The following is a 9,897-nucleotide window of genomic DNA, read 5'->3' as shown; positions in this document are numbered from 1 at the left end:
TTTGATAAACCTTCGATAAAAATTGGTACAGCCTAAGAAACTTCTGACTCCTTTCACATTAATTAGGGCCGGTAATCTGTCAATTACGTCCACCTTTGCTTTATCGACTTCAATTCCTTTTTTGTGATCTTATGACCTAAGACAATCCCTTTCTTGACCATAAAATGAATCTTTTCCCAATTAAGGACAAGATTCGTCTCTTCGCATCTCTTCAGTACCTTAGCCAAATTATTCAAACATATATCATAAGTATTACCAAAACCAGAAAAATCATCCATGAAAACCTCAACAAAATTTTCAACCATATCAGTAAATATTGCCATCATACATCATTGAAAAGTTGCAGGTGCATTGCATAAATCAAAAGGCATTTGCCTAAAAGCAAATAAATCGTATGGACAAGTAAAGATTGTTTTATGTTAGTCCTCTGGGGCTAAAACTATTTAGTTATATCCTGAATAGCCATCTAAAAAATAATAGAATTCATTACCTGCCAGTCGATTTCACATCTGATCCATAAAAGGCAACGGAAAATGGTCCTTCTGAGTGGCTTTGTTCAACTTTCTGTAGTCAATATAGATTCTCCAACCGGTAACAGTTCTTGTTAGAATTAACTCGTTACGCTCGTTTTCAACAATTGTGATTCCAACTTTCTTCGGCACATACTGCACCGGACTTACCCACGAACTATCTAAAATAGGATAGATGTTTCCTGCATCTAACCATTTGATCACTTCCTTTCTCACAACTTCTTTCATAATAGGATTGAGCCTCTTTTGCCCATCAAATCGAGCTCTTTCACCTTCTTATAAAATGATTTTATGTATGCAAAAAGAAGAGCTTATACCTCGAATATCAGCTACGGTCCAACCAATTGCTTTCTTAAATTTTTTTAAAACAACAATTAGTTGCTCCTCTTGATCTTTCATCAATTCCGCTGAAATAATCACAGGCAAAGTAGAACAATCACCTAAATTTGTTCTGCAGGAACACATTGCACTCCTTTGTCAAGGCAACAGTCTCATACTCAGTCAGTCGTTTCTTTTTGGATAGTATATCCTTCATAAACTTCACATAATTCGAATTTTTTTCTAAAGCCTCCACCAACAGAATATTGATGCGTAACTGCTACAGAACATCCAAAAACTTATTGAATTGCACCTCCTATTTCTGCTTGTTTTGCTGCAATCTTGGTGGATATGGAGGTGATGGAACTTTCGATTGAACCGGATAACTTTTCTGAGTAGGTAAAATTGCATCCAAAGAAGATGTGAAAATATCTGAACTCACTAAGTCAGGGTTTACCTTATCAGACTTTGCAAATTCTAATTCCTTTGGTGTAGGAACTTTAACAGCCAGTTGATTCTTCTCAACGGGCTTATCTTCGACATCAATCAATCGGGGTTCTAGAATTTTACCACTTTGCAATGCCACTGCCTTGATATTTTCTTAACCTAAATTTCCTAGATTCTCAGTATCACACGGCAAGGTTCCTTGCGGTCTATTACGTAGCTCCGTAGCTAATTGACCCATTTGGTTTTCCAAATTTTTAGTGTTGCTGCTTGGCTTTGGATCACAGTGTGATTCCTTGCCATGTACACTTTCAACAAGTTCTCCAAACTGTTTGATGCCTCAGCTTGAGGTGGTTTTAGAGCTTGCTGATTAAACCCTTGAGATTGGTTGGGACTTTGCTACAATAAGTTGTTGTCCAGTCTATTTTCTTGGCCGCTCCAAGAAAATTTAGGATGATTATGCCATGAAGGATAGTAGATGTAACACCCCAAACCTGGCCTAAGAGTTATGGCTGAATCTAGCGGTGTCACATTGAGGTGTTAAGCGAAAATTGAACTCGTTGGTAAAAATTCGTTTCTAGGTTTGGAAACCCCTTTATTATTATTTAACAAATCATCTAGTCAAAAACGTTTACCTTGTTATCTACTATTGTTATAAAAGGTTGATTTAAAATCGCGGAAGCTTTTGAAAACTCTAATGTTTAAATTTTGTGTGTTTGAAAATAATAATTATTTTAAAAATTCGTCTTCTGCTAAACTAGCAGTTTAAAATAAGTAAGCAAAAGCCCAACTAAAAATTTAAACAAACATAAATGGCCTTATTACATAAACAAAACCCAACACAAAATTTAATTTTAAATAAAAGAAAGTTAGCACAGCTGAAGTTGTGAGGCCACCTCAGAGTCCCTCACAGCACCGACCCGCCTACAATTGGAGATTACCTGTACAATTAAATAGAGGGGTGAGTTTACGAAAACTCAGTTTGTAATCCCCTAACAAGAAAACAATCAATTAAACAGTAGATAAATACAGTTTGGGCCTGAGCCCGTTACAGTAACAGTCTAGTTTAGTGTGGGCCTAAGCCCTTTCCCGTAACAGTAAACGATTGGGCTTGAGCCCATCACAAAGCCAGTAATCAATATGGCCTTTGTCGAATTTTAGTAATATTATCAGTGGGGCCTTGGCCCATAACAATAACAGATATCATTCATGCAGTGAACAGTCTGTAATACCATTAATCGATGCAGTAACAGTACAAAATCATTAATCAGTGCAGATATGCAGTTAGAAATCCTACCCAATCCAGCCTCTACACACCATTACGTCCCCCCAAACACACTATGTGGGGATAAAATCGACCCACCCAGCCAGACACACCAAGATTAGCACCGGTTGCGACACTAAACAGTATTGCAGCAAAGCTGTCAGTAAAATAAACGGCATATAGCCAGCAGTAGGTCCACAGTCATCTTGGGCGACTTGTGCAACCTTAACTGTACGGTACACTTCCTCCAAATAAAACAACCCATCCCCATGCAATATATCATGGCATAATATCATACATGTATGCAAAATGTCATGCTCAATCATAGTCATACATATCATAGAGCAAATCAGTCATACATAACATAAAGCCATAACAGTCATTTCATCTCCTAGAGGTATAATAGTCATTTTACCCTATGGGGGTATTTCGATCATTTTAGCCTACGGAGTATTTCAGTTATTCTACCCTATGAGGGTATTCCGGTCATTTTACCCTATAGGGGTATTCTAGTCATTTTATCCTATGAGGGTATTTTGGTCATTTTACCCTATAGGGGTATTTTGGTTATTTTAGCCTATGGAGGTATTTCGGTTATTCTACCCTATGAGGGTATTTCGATCATTTTACCCTATAGGGGTATTCCGGTTATTTTATCCTATGGGGGTATTTTGGTCATTTTACCCTATGAGGGTATTTCGATTATTTTACCATATGGGGGTGTTTTGGTCATTTTACCCTATGGAGGTATTTCGGTCATTCTACCTTATGGGGGTATTTTGGTGATTTTACCCTATGGAAGTATTTTGGTCATAATAGTGTAAATGGGCCCAAGGCCCATTACTCGACCCTAATGGGTCCACACGCTCATGCGGCCCATTCAACCCAGATTTTGCCACGGTTATGAGATCTACACAACCTAGTCCAGAATTTGCCACAAGTCGTGGATTTCATTCGTGGGGGCCCACAAGTCCATTGAGCCCACATGGCCTATTTTGGCCCAACGTGGCCCATTACGGCCTAAGCCCATGGAAATGCTCATGGAGGCCTCTACAGTTTATCGCCCATGATTCACAGGTTTGGCTTTCCACATGAGCGATCGCACACTCGTGTGGGCTCAATGCCATATTTCGACTTTTGTCGTTTTACAATTACAATAGGGTGGTTACGCACCTGATACGATTTGCAGATTCCCTTTGTTCCAAACACTCTTATTTTGAAAATCAATGATCATCGTACCCTTGGTTCCCAAGAAATATGCCAATCGACCTCGACCACCACCAGTTAGGAATGGAAGCAATGTAGGTTGGAGAAAGCGACGAAAACCTTGAAAACCTCGCCGATCTCCCCATCGAGAACAAGGAACAAATTAGATGATATATATCTCTTCACAACAAAAACCTCCCCAAATCCCAATATTCTCTCCTTAATTCTCTCTATGACCAGTTCAAACTCCATTTAGCAGTATTTTAATCCAACTCTACCACCCACACGAATTAGGCAGCAAAATAAATACTCTCTTTTTGATGCGCCACCACTCGAACCTTAGACCCCATGTACACTCCACATGCCCTTTAACATTAGACCAACAAATCCTTTGTATCATATTTTAACAACAATAATTTAAGAACCTACTATCTAGATCCAAGGATTTTATTCACTTAAAATAAAAATTTTGCATAAGCCAATGCTTGAACCCTTAACTTCTCAGACACTTCCAAACACTCCTAAATCACTTAACCACTGAAGCAGACATTCATTTATGTCACTTCCTTGCATAACTAAATATTTATGTGCAGTCTCCTAACTGTTCCCTTGTTCAAAAGCTATTTCTTCAAGGCCCAATATTCAGGGTGTTACAGTAGAAGTTGGATTGGGGTCCTTGTCCACTCCTATTTTGATATTGGTTCCCTACATAGTACATTGACTCAGGATTTGATGGACAATTCTCAAAAGAATGACCTCCCCCACAGTACACACAAGAAACTACTTCAAACAGACTTGGTGGCTGAGCTACAAAATTATTAGTACTATTAGCGGTTAACTGTTTTATCATAGAGGAAATAGATGATACCAGAGCTGATAATGAAGTGAGGGCGTCAACTTCATGAACTTCGGCTACATGTCTTCCTAAATCTATTGATTTGTTGGCCATTAATAGTTATTACCCGCGATCCTCTTGGTCATCTCATAAGCCTCATTATAAGACTTAGACAAAATTACACCATTCGCGGAAGCATCTACCATCAATCTTGTATGTGCATTGAGACCATTATAGAATGTCTCCAACTGGATATAATGAGAAATCCCATGATGAGGACACTTACGAAGTAACTCATTGAATCACTCCCAAGCCTCATACAAAGACTCTCCATCCAATAGTTGGAAAGTTGTTATCTTGTTCCTTAACTTAGCATTTTTTCTAGGTGGGAAATACTTAACCAAAAAGTTGTTATCTCGATCTCGCAATGAGTACAAAAACAACTTCAACCTCAGTGCATCTTCAGTCACACCGACTTTCGTGTGAGGTAACAAGGACGTGTCAGGTTTGAAACAATTAAATCGTTATGCAACCTTCAATTTAATCGGGTTAGGATCTAAATTGAGCATGCACATTTCAATTATGTGTTCATTAGCCGTTGTCTGGTCAGGATCACTCAACTAATTTAGGGGCATTTCAATCACGTATGAACGAAATACAGACTTTATTTTAATTGACAACATGATCGATTGAGGCATAAACATTATAAGCATAAATCAATAAATATTATTTAATCAAAGCAATCATCCTAGCTTAAATAAAATTAAGCTAACATTGTTGCAAACAAGAACAAAGAAGACATAGCAAACATCTTTATATTAAATTAAAGAAAAGGAAGATTAAACCCAATTCAGAGTGGCTATCACCCAAGACTCTGACTGGCGAGGCTCTTTCGTTCCTTTGCTTTGCTCCTTTGTTGATGACTCTCTAAGGTGTCCGACCAAGGGTTCTTTAAGAGGCTTAATTGCTAAAATCTCTATGAAGAGATCATGCTAGGTGTGGGAATGGAAAAGGCTAAGAGAAGGAAAAGAGAGAAAGATGAATGATGAGAATGAATGAGGAATGATTGAGGGATGATGAATGGGATTATGAATGAAGGAATGAGAGGGTCTTATTTATAGGTAAGGAGAGGGGGATAGTTTGCTAAAAATAGTGGATGTTAACCTCTTCAAATCTCCTCAAATTGTGGCTGGCCATGCTTAGTGGCTTTTGACTTGATTTTTTTTTATTTTAAGCAATTTTGGATACCACACAACTCAGGACTGAGACTCGGTCAATCCTAAATCTTCGAGCAAATCTCTAATTTCTTCAACACTGCAAGGACCTTGTGTAATTAAACTAAAGGATTGTTTAAATGGACAACCATGTGTAACCGAATATTGGGTTGACTTGGTCTCAAAATTTGGACGGTTTTGTAATCCAGCAAAGCTATTAGACCTATCCAGAATAAATCAACAAGTTAGAGGACCAAAGAATAAAATTTATCCAATTTAATTAATTAATTAAAACCCAAATTATTAATGAAATATTTTAAAATGAATTATTAAATATAATTTTATATTTTATTATTTAATTTAATCATGCATGGCCCACTTTATGTCTTAAAAAATATAATATATTCAAATTAATATAAAATAAGCCATTTATTGCATGAAAACTATATAATAAAGCATAAAATCACATTTTAATAATTTATATGTCCTAATTTCATATTTTCACATATTTCATTTATTTATTAGAAAATTACTTAGTTTTAACAACGGATTTAAGTAAAAAAGGTGATAAATTACATAGGAAAAATCCTATATATTTTTCCGTTTACAGGCAGATCTAGCGAACATGGATGACTATCATTCCATTTATTTGCATTTGAGGTTGGTGTTGGAAAAATCCAATTAAGAAAACGATTTATAATTATAGTGGAAGTTTAAAAATTTTCAAACTGAGCCGGTTTGTGATATTTATAGCAATAAACTTTTATCGAAAAGTACATGAGCTTTGTGCGAGATAGATTCAGGTTGATCCTAGCTTTCAACCGAACAATCTTCTTTGCTATCCGCATACCACAAATTGCATCGAGTGCTGACTTGAGCAACGTGAACCAAACATAGAATAAGAAACAATTTTATTACTTTCAGTAGGAAAGTAATTCTATCAATAGAAATTTATAAGTAAATAAATAACATTTATTTTCTAGCAGAATAATGATAACTCAATAATCAATAAATGTATGTATTAGGTCAACCGATGTTATCTATTTATATGGAGAGACAGAAGAATTCTAGTTAAGTAAGGCTTAAACAAATAATATTATTTAAATAGAAAATAGTCTCCTAGTCCAACTAGGAGAGAGGTGGGTGGGACACCCTAATAAATATTATTAGGGTTGTTGTCCCTCACTTGTCATATGAGGGGAATTGAGTTTCTCATGTATTGGGTCCAATTATATGTGTTATCTAGACTTTTAACCCAACACTATAATTTAATCCAACCCAATACTTGTTTTCTATTTTCTCAAAATAAATACTAATTAATTAAATTAATTTCCCAATTAAATAATTTTCTTAACCTGACTCTAATTCTGTTAAAGTCATGACAACTTTACGATAAAAGCATCTATGAGGAAATATATTTATCTTTTCTTATTCAATGGATTCATAATGACTAATTAATTTAATTCCATTTTTAAAATTTAATTATTTAATTAAAATTTAAAAATTTTAAATTAATTATCAAGTCATTTCTATACGTAGTAAGAAAACTCGTTCATTTGTGAATGCGACCTATTTCTTTAACTTTATCATTTCCATTCATTTCTGTTCATTTGATTCTACATGCATTTCATTTTTTATTTCAACGAGCTAGAGGAGAGACCGATGACATATATAACTAAGGCTTAAATAATTGATGATTAAGTTCTTGCTTTTCGCTTATTAATTATAAACTTATTTAGTCACGAAGTCATTCCACTATAGTATTGTGACTGAGCTCTCTCTAATTACATACCATTATGAAAGCTACTTAATAAGTGCTCATCCAATGACCTTGTCATAAGTATGTTACCCTCATCAGATATCCTTAATCTCTTTGGGATAAATCCATTTTTCCAATATGATCCTATTTTATCTCATGCTAACCGTTACATCTTCCTTCAAGAAAAGTCAATTACTATCAAATAGTAATCAAGTCATTTATCACAAAGACAAAAGTCTCGTGGCGACATCTACTTTTTATCTATCATGTAATATCAACGAGAGGATATCATTTACCTATTAGTTGAGCTATGAATTCTACTATTCTGAATGATGCTACATACTACAGAAGTCGTATACCCAAAGCACTAGCTTTTAATTCCTAATCTATTTGAAGTCAAATTTTTACTTACATCAAAGTATACAAGTCATGCATACATAGTCCACCATCCACTCAAGATTGGGGTATGTCATACTATGAACGTCACAAGTGAATAAACTCATAAATGAATCTACCATCTATTCTAGTTGGGTCAGGTCTGCTGTACTGCTCACATTTATGTCTTTATCTTCTAGAAGGCATCCGTTTTGATGCTCAAGGTAAAGCATCTTTTCATTTGGACTTGATGGGCATCATATTTGTCTTTCAATTAGTTTGCTCATTTTTTATTAGACTAAGAACATGTTTAGTTTTATCTATTAATACAAGTTGTCTTTCCTATTACGATCCGACTACGTAATATCACTTAATATTAGTTAAACATTAGATAATAAGTGAGCTAATATTTTCTTTGATTTTTTTAGGTGCAGTTAAGGACAATTTACAAAGACTATTAATGTAATCAATGAATATTTTATAAAACCAATTTGTTCGAAAAAAGCAAGTATACAAAACAAATATACTACACTTAGGGCACTAGATCCAATAGTCTCTCACTTGCATTATTGAAGTAGATGAGTCATATTTCGCATTCCCATGTCCTCTATATGTTTCTCAAAACTCCTAGCTACTAGAGTCTTGGTAAATGGGCCTGCAAGGTTGTCATCTAATGCAACTTTGACTACATCCACTATTCCATCTACTACTGCCTCTCTTATAATGTGTTACTTTCTATTAATGTGTTTCGTCCTGTTGTGGTTTTTGGTTCTTTGGTGTTAGCTATTGTCGCACTGTTATCACATTATAGTGTGATAATATTTTTAATCCCAGGAATGACTTCAAGATCCATAAGGAATTTTTGAAACTATTGACCTACCGTCAAATTTAGTAGTCAATTCGGGTCAATTTCGCACTTAAGGAATTTTTTCCAAACAATATAGGATTTTAATTTATGTTTTCCATATTTAGGCCTTAGGATAGAAATTTAATAAAAATAAGTGTTTATAACACTTTTTGTTGGTGCTGTGACCCAATAGGCCGACACGGGCCTTAGGTTGTGCTACTTGGTTCAATTGAGTGTGTAGGATAGAGATATAAAGACCTAATAGATGTGGAAGCAAAGGTCGAGTGATGCACAAGTTTCTCGGAATGTCAAAGCACCAAAAGAATGGCACAAGGTTGTATGAGGGTGTTGTGTCACACTACGCAAAGGGTGTGGCACGAGACAAGGTTGATGTGATGCCCAAGTATTTTGAGGTTATTTTCGCCCACGTAATCAAACTTATTCAAAGACCTAGGACGTGTTGAAGAACTAATTTGGGCTATCAACACCTTTATAAATAAGACATTAGAGGCTGAATGTGATCAAGTCGTCCTAGACGCCTTCAAAAACCCTCGTACTTTAGAAGTAGTTTTAGTTTATTTTCTTTTAGGCTTTTCATAGCTTTCTTGTTTTTCTTCTTGAATCAATTTTGATTCAAAAGCTTGTTTATTTAATTAAAGAATTAAATTTATATTTTCTTTTGCATTCATTTTATTTCTTTGTTCTAATCGAGCAATTTGCTACTCCATTCCCTATTCGATATTCAAACCATGATTATTCAATTTTCTTTTCTTCTCTAAATCAATCATTTCTTTACAAGGTTTAGTTAATTGAGAGGGAGATTATGAATAACATGAGTGGTTAAATCCTTTATGGGAGATTAACTAGTGGATGGGGATGTGATTAACGAAGGATTTGGGGTTTCCTAATGGAGATTAGTTGGTATGAATTATGTGTTCTTAAATTGTTAGGCTTAACAACCCTAATAAGTTATTATAGGCTAGACAAGCTTGAAAGATAAGTTGAACTGAGAAAATCGTAATTTATTCTGGTTGATAAAGTGAGGTCGGGGGATAAGCGAGTTCCAACCAATCCATTAGTTAATTAGAGGCCGGGAGGTAATAAT

At 35.2% G+C, this 9,897-nt stretch overlaps 1 non-coding gene across 1 annotated transcript; it reads left to right on the top strand.

The window, feature by feature from the left end:
* Positions 1–4,861: 4,861 nt before the first annotated feature.
* Positions 4,862–4,968, top strand: LOC121214190 (small nucleolar RNA R71). Its single transcript, XR_005909776.1, has one exon. It is a non-coding gene; the product is annotated as a small nucleolar RNA R71 (small nucleolar RNA).
* Positions 4,969–9,897: the final 4,929 nt, after the last annotated feature.

This window comes from Gossypium hirsutum, chromosome D01 (genome assembly GCF_007990345.1).
Source record: "Gossypium hirsutum isolate 1008001.06 chromosome D01, Gossypium_hirsutum_v2.1, whole genome shotgun sequence".
NCBI lineage: Eukaryota > Viridiplantae > Streptophyta > Magnoliopsida > Malvales > Malvaceae > Gossypium > Gossypium hirsutum.
The sequence above is the reverse complement of the archived record's forward strand: the minus strand, read 5'-3'. Positions and strand labels throughout refer to the sequence as shown.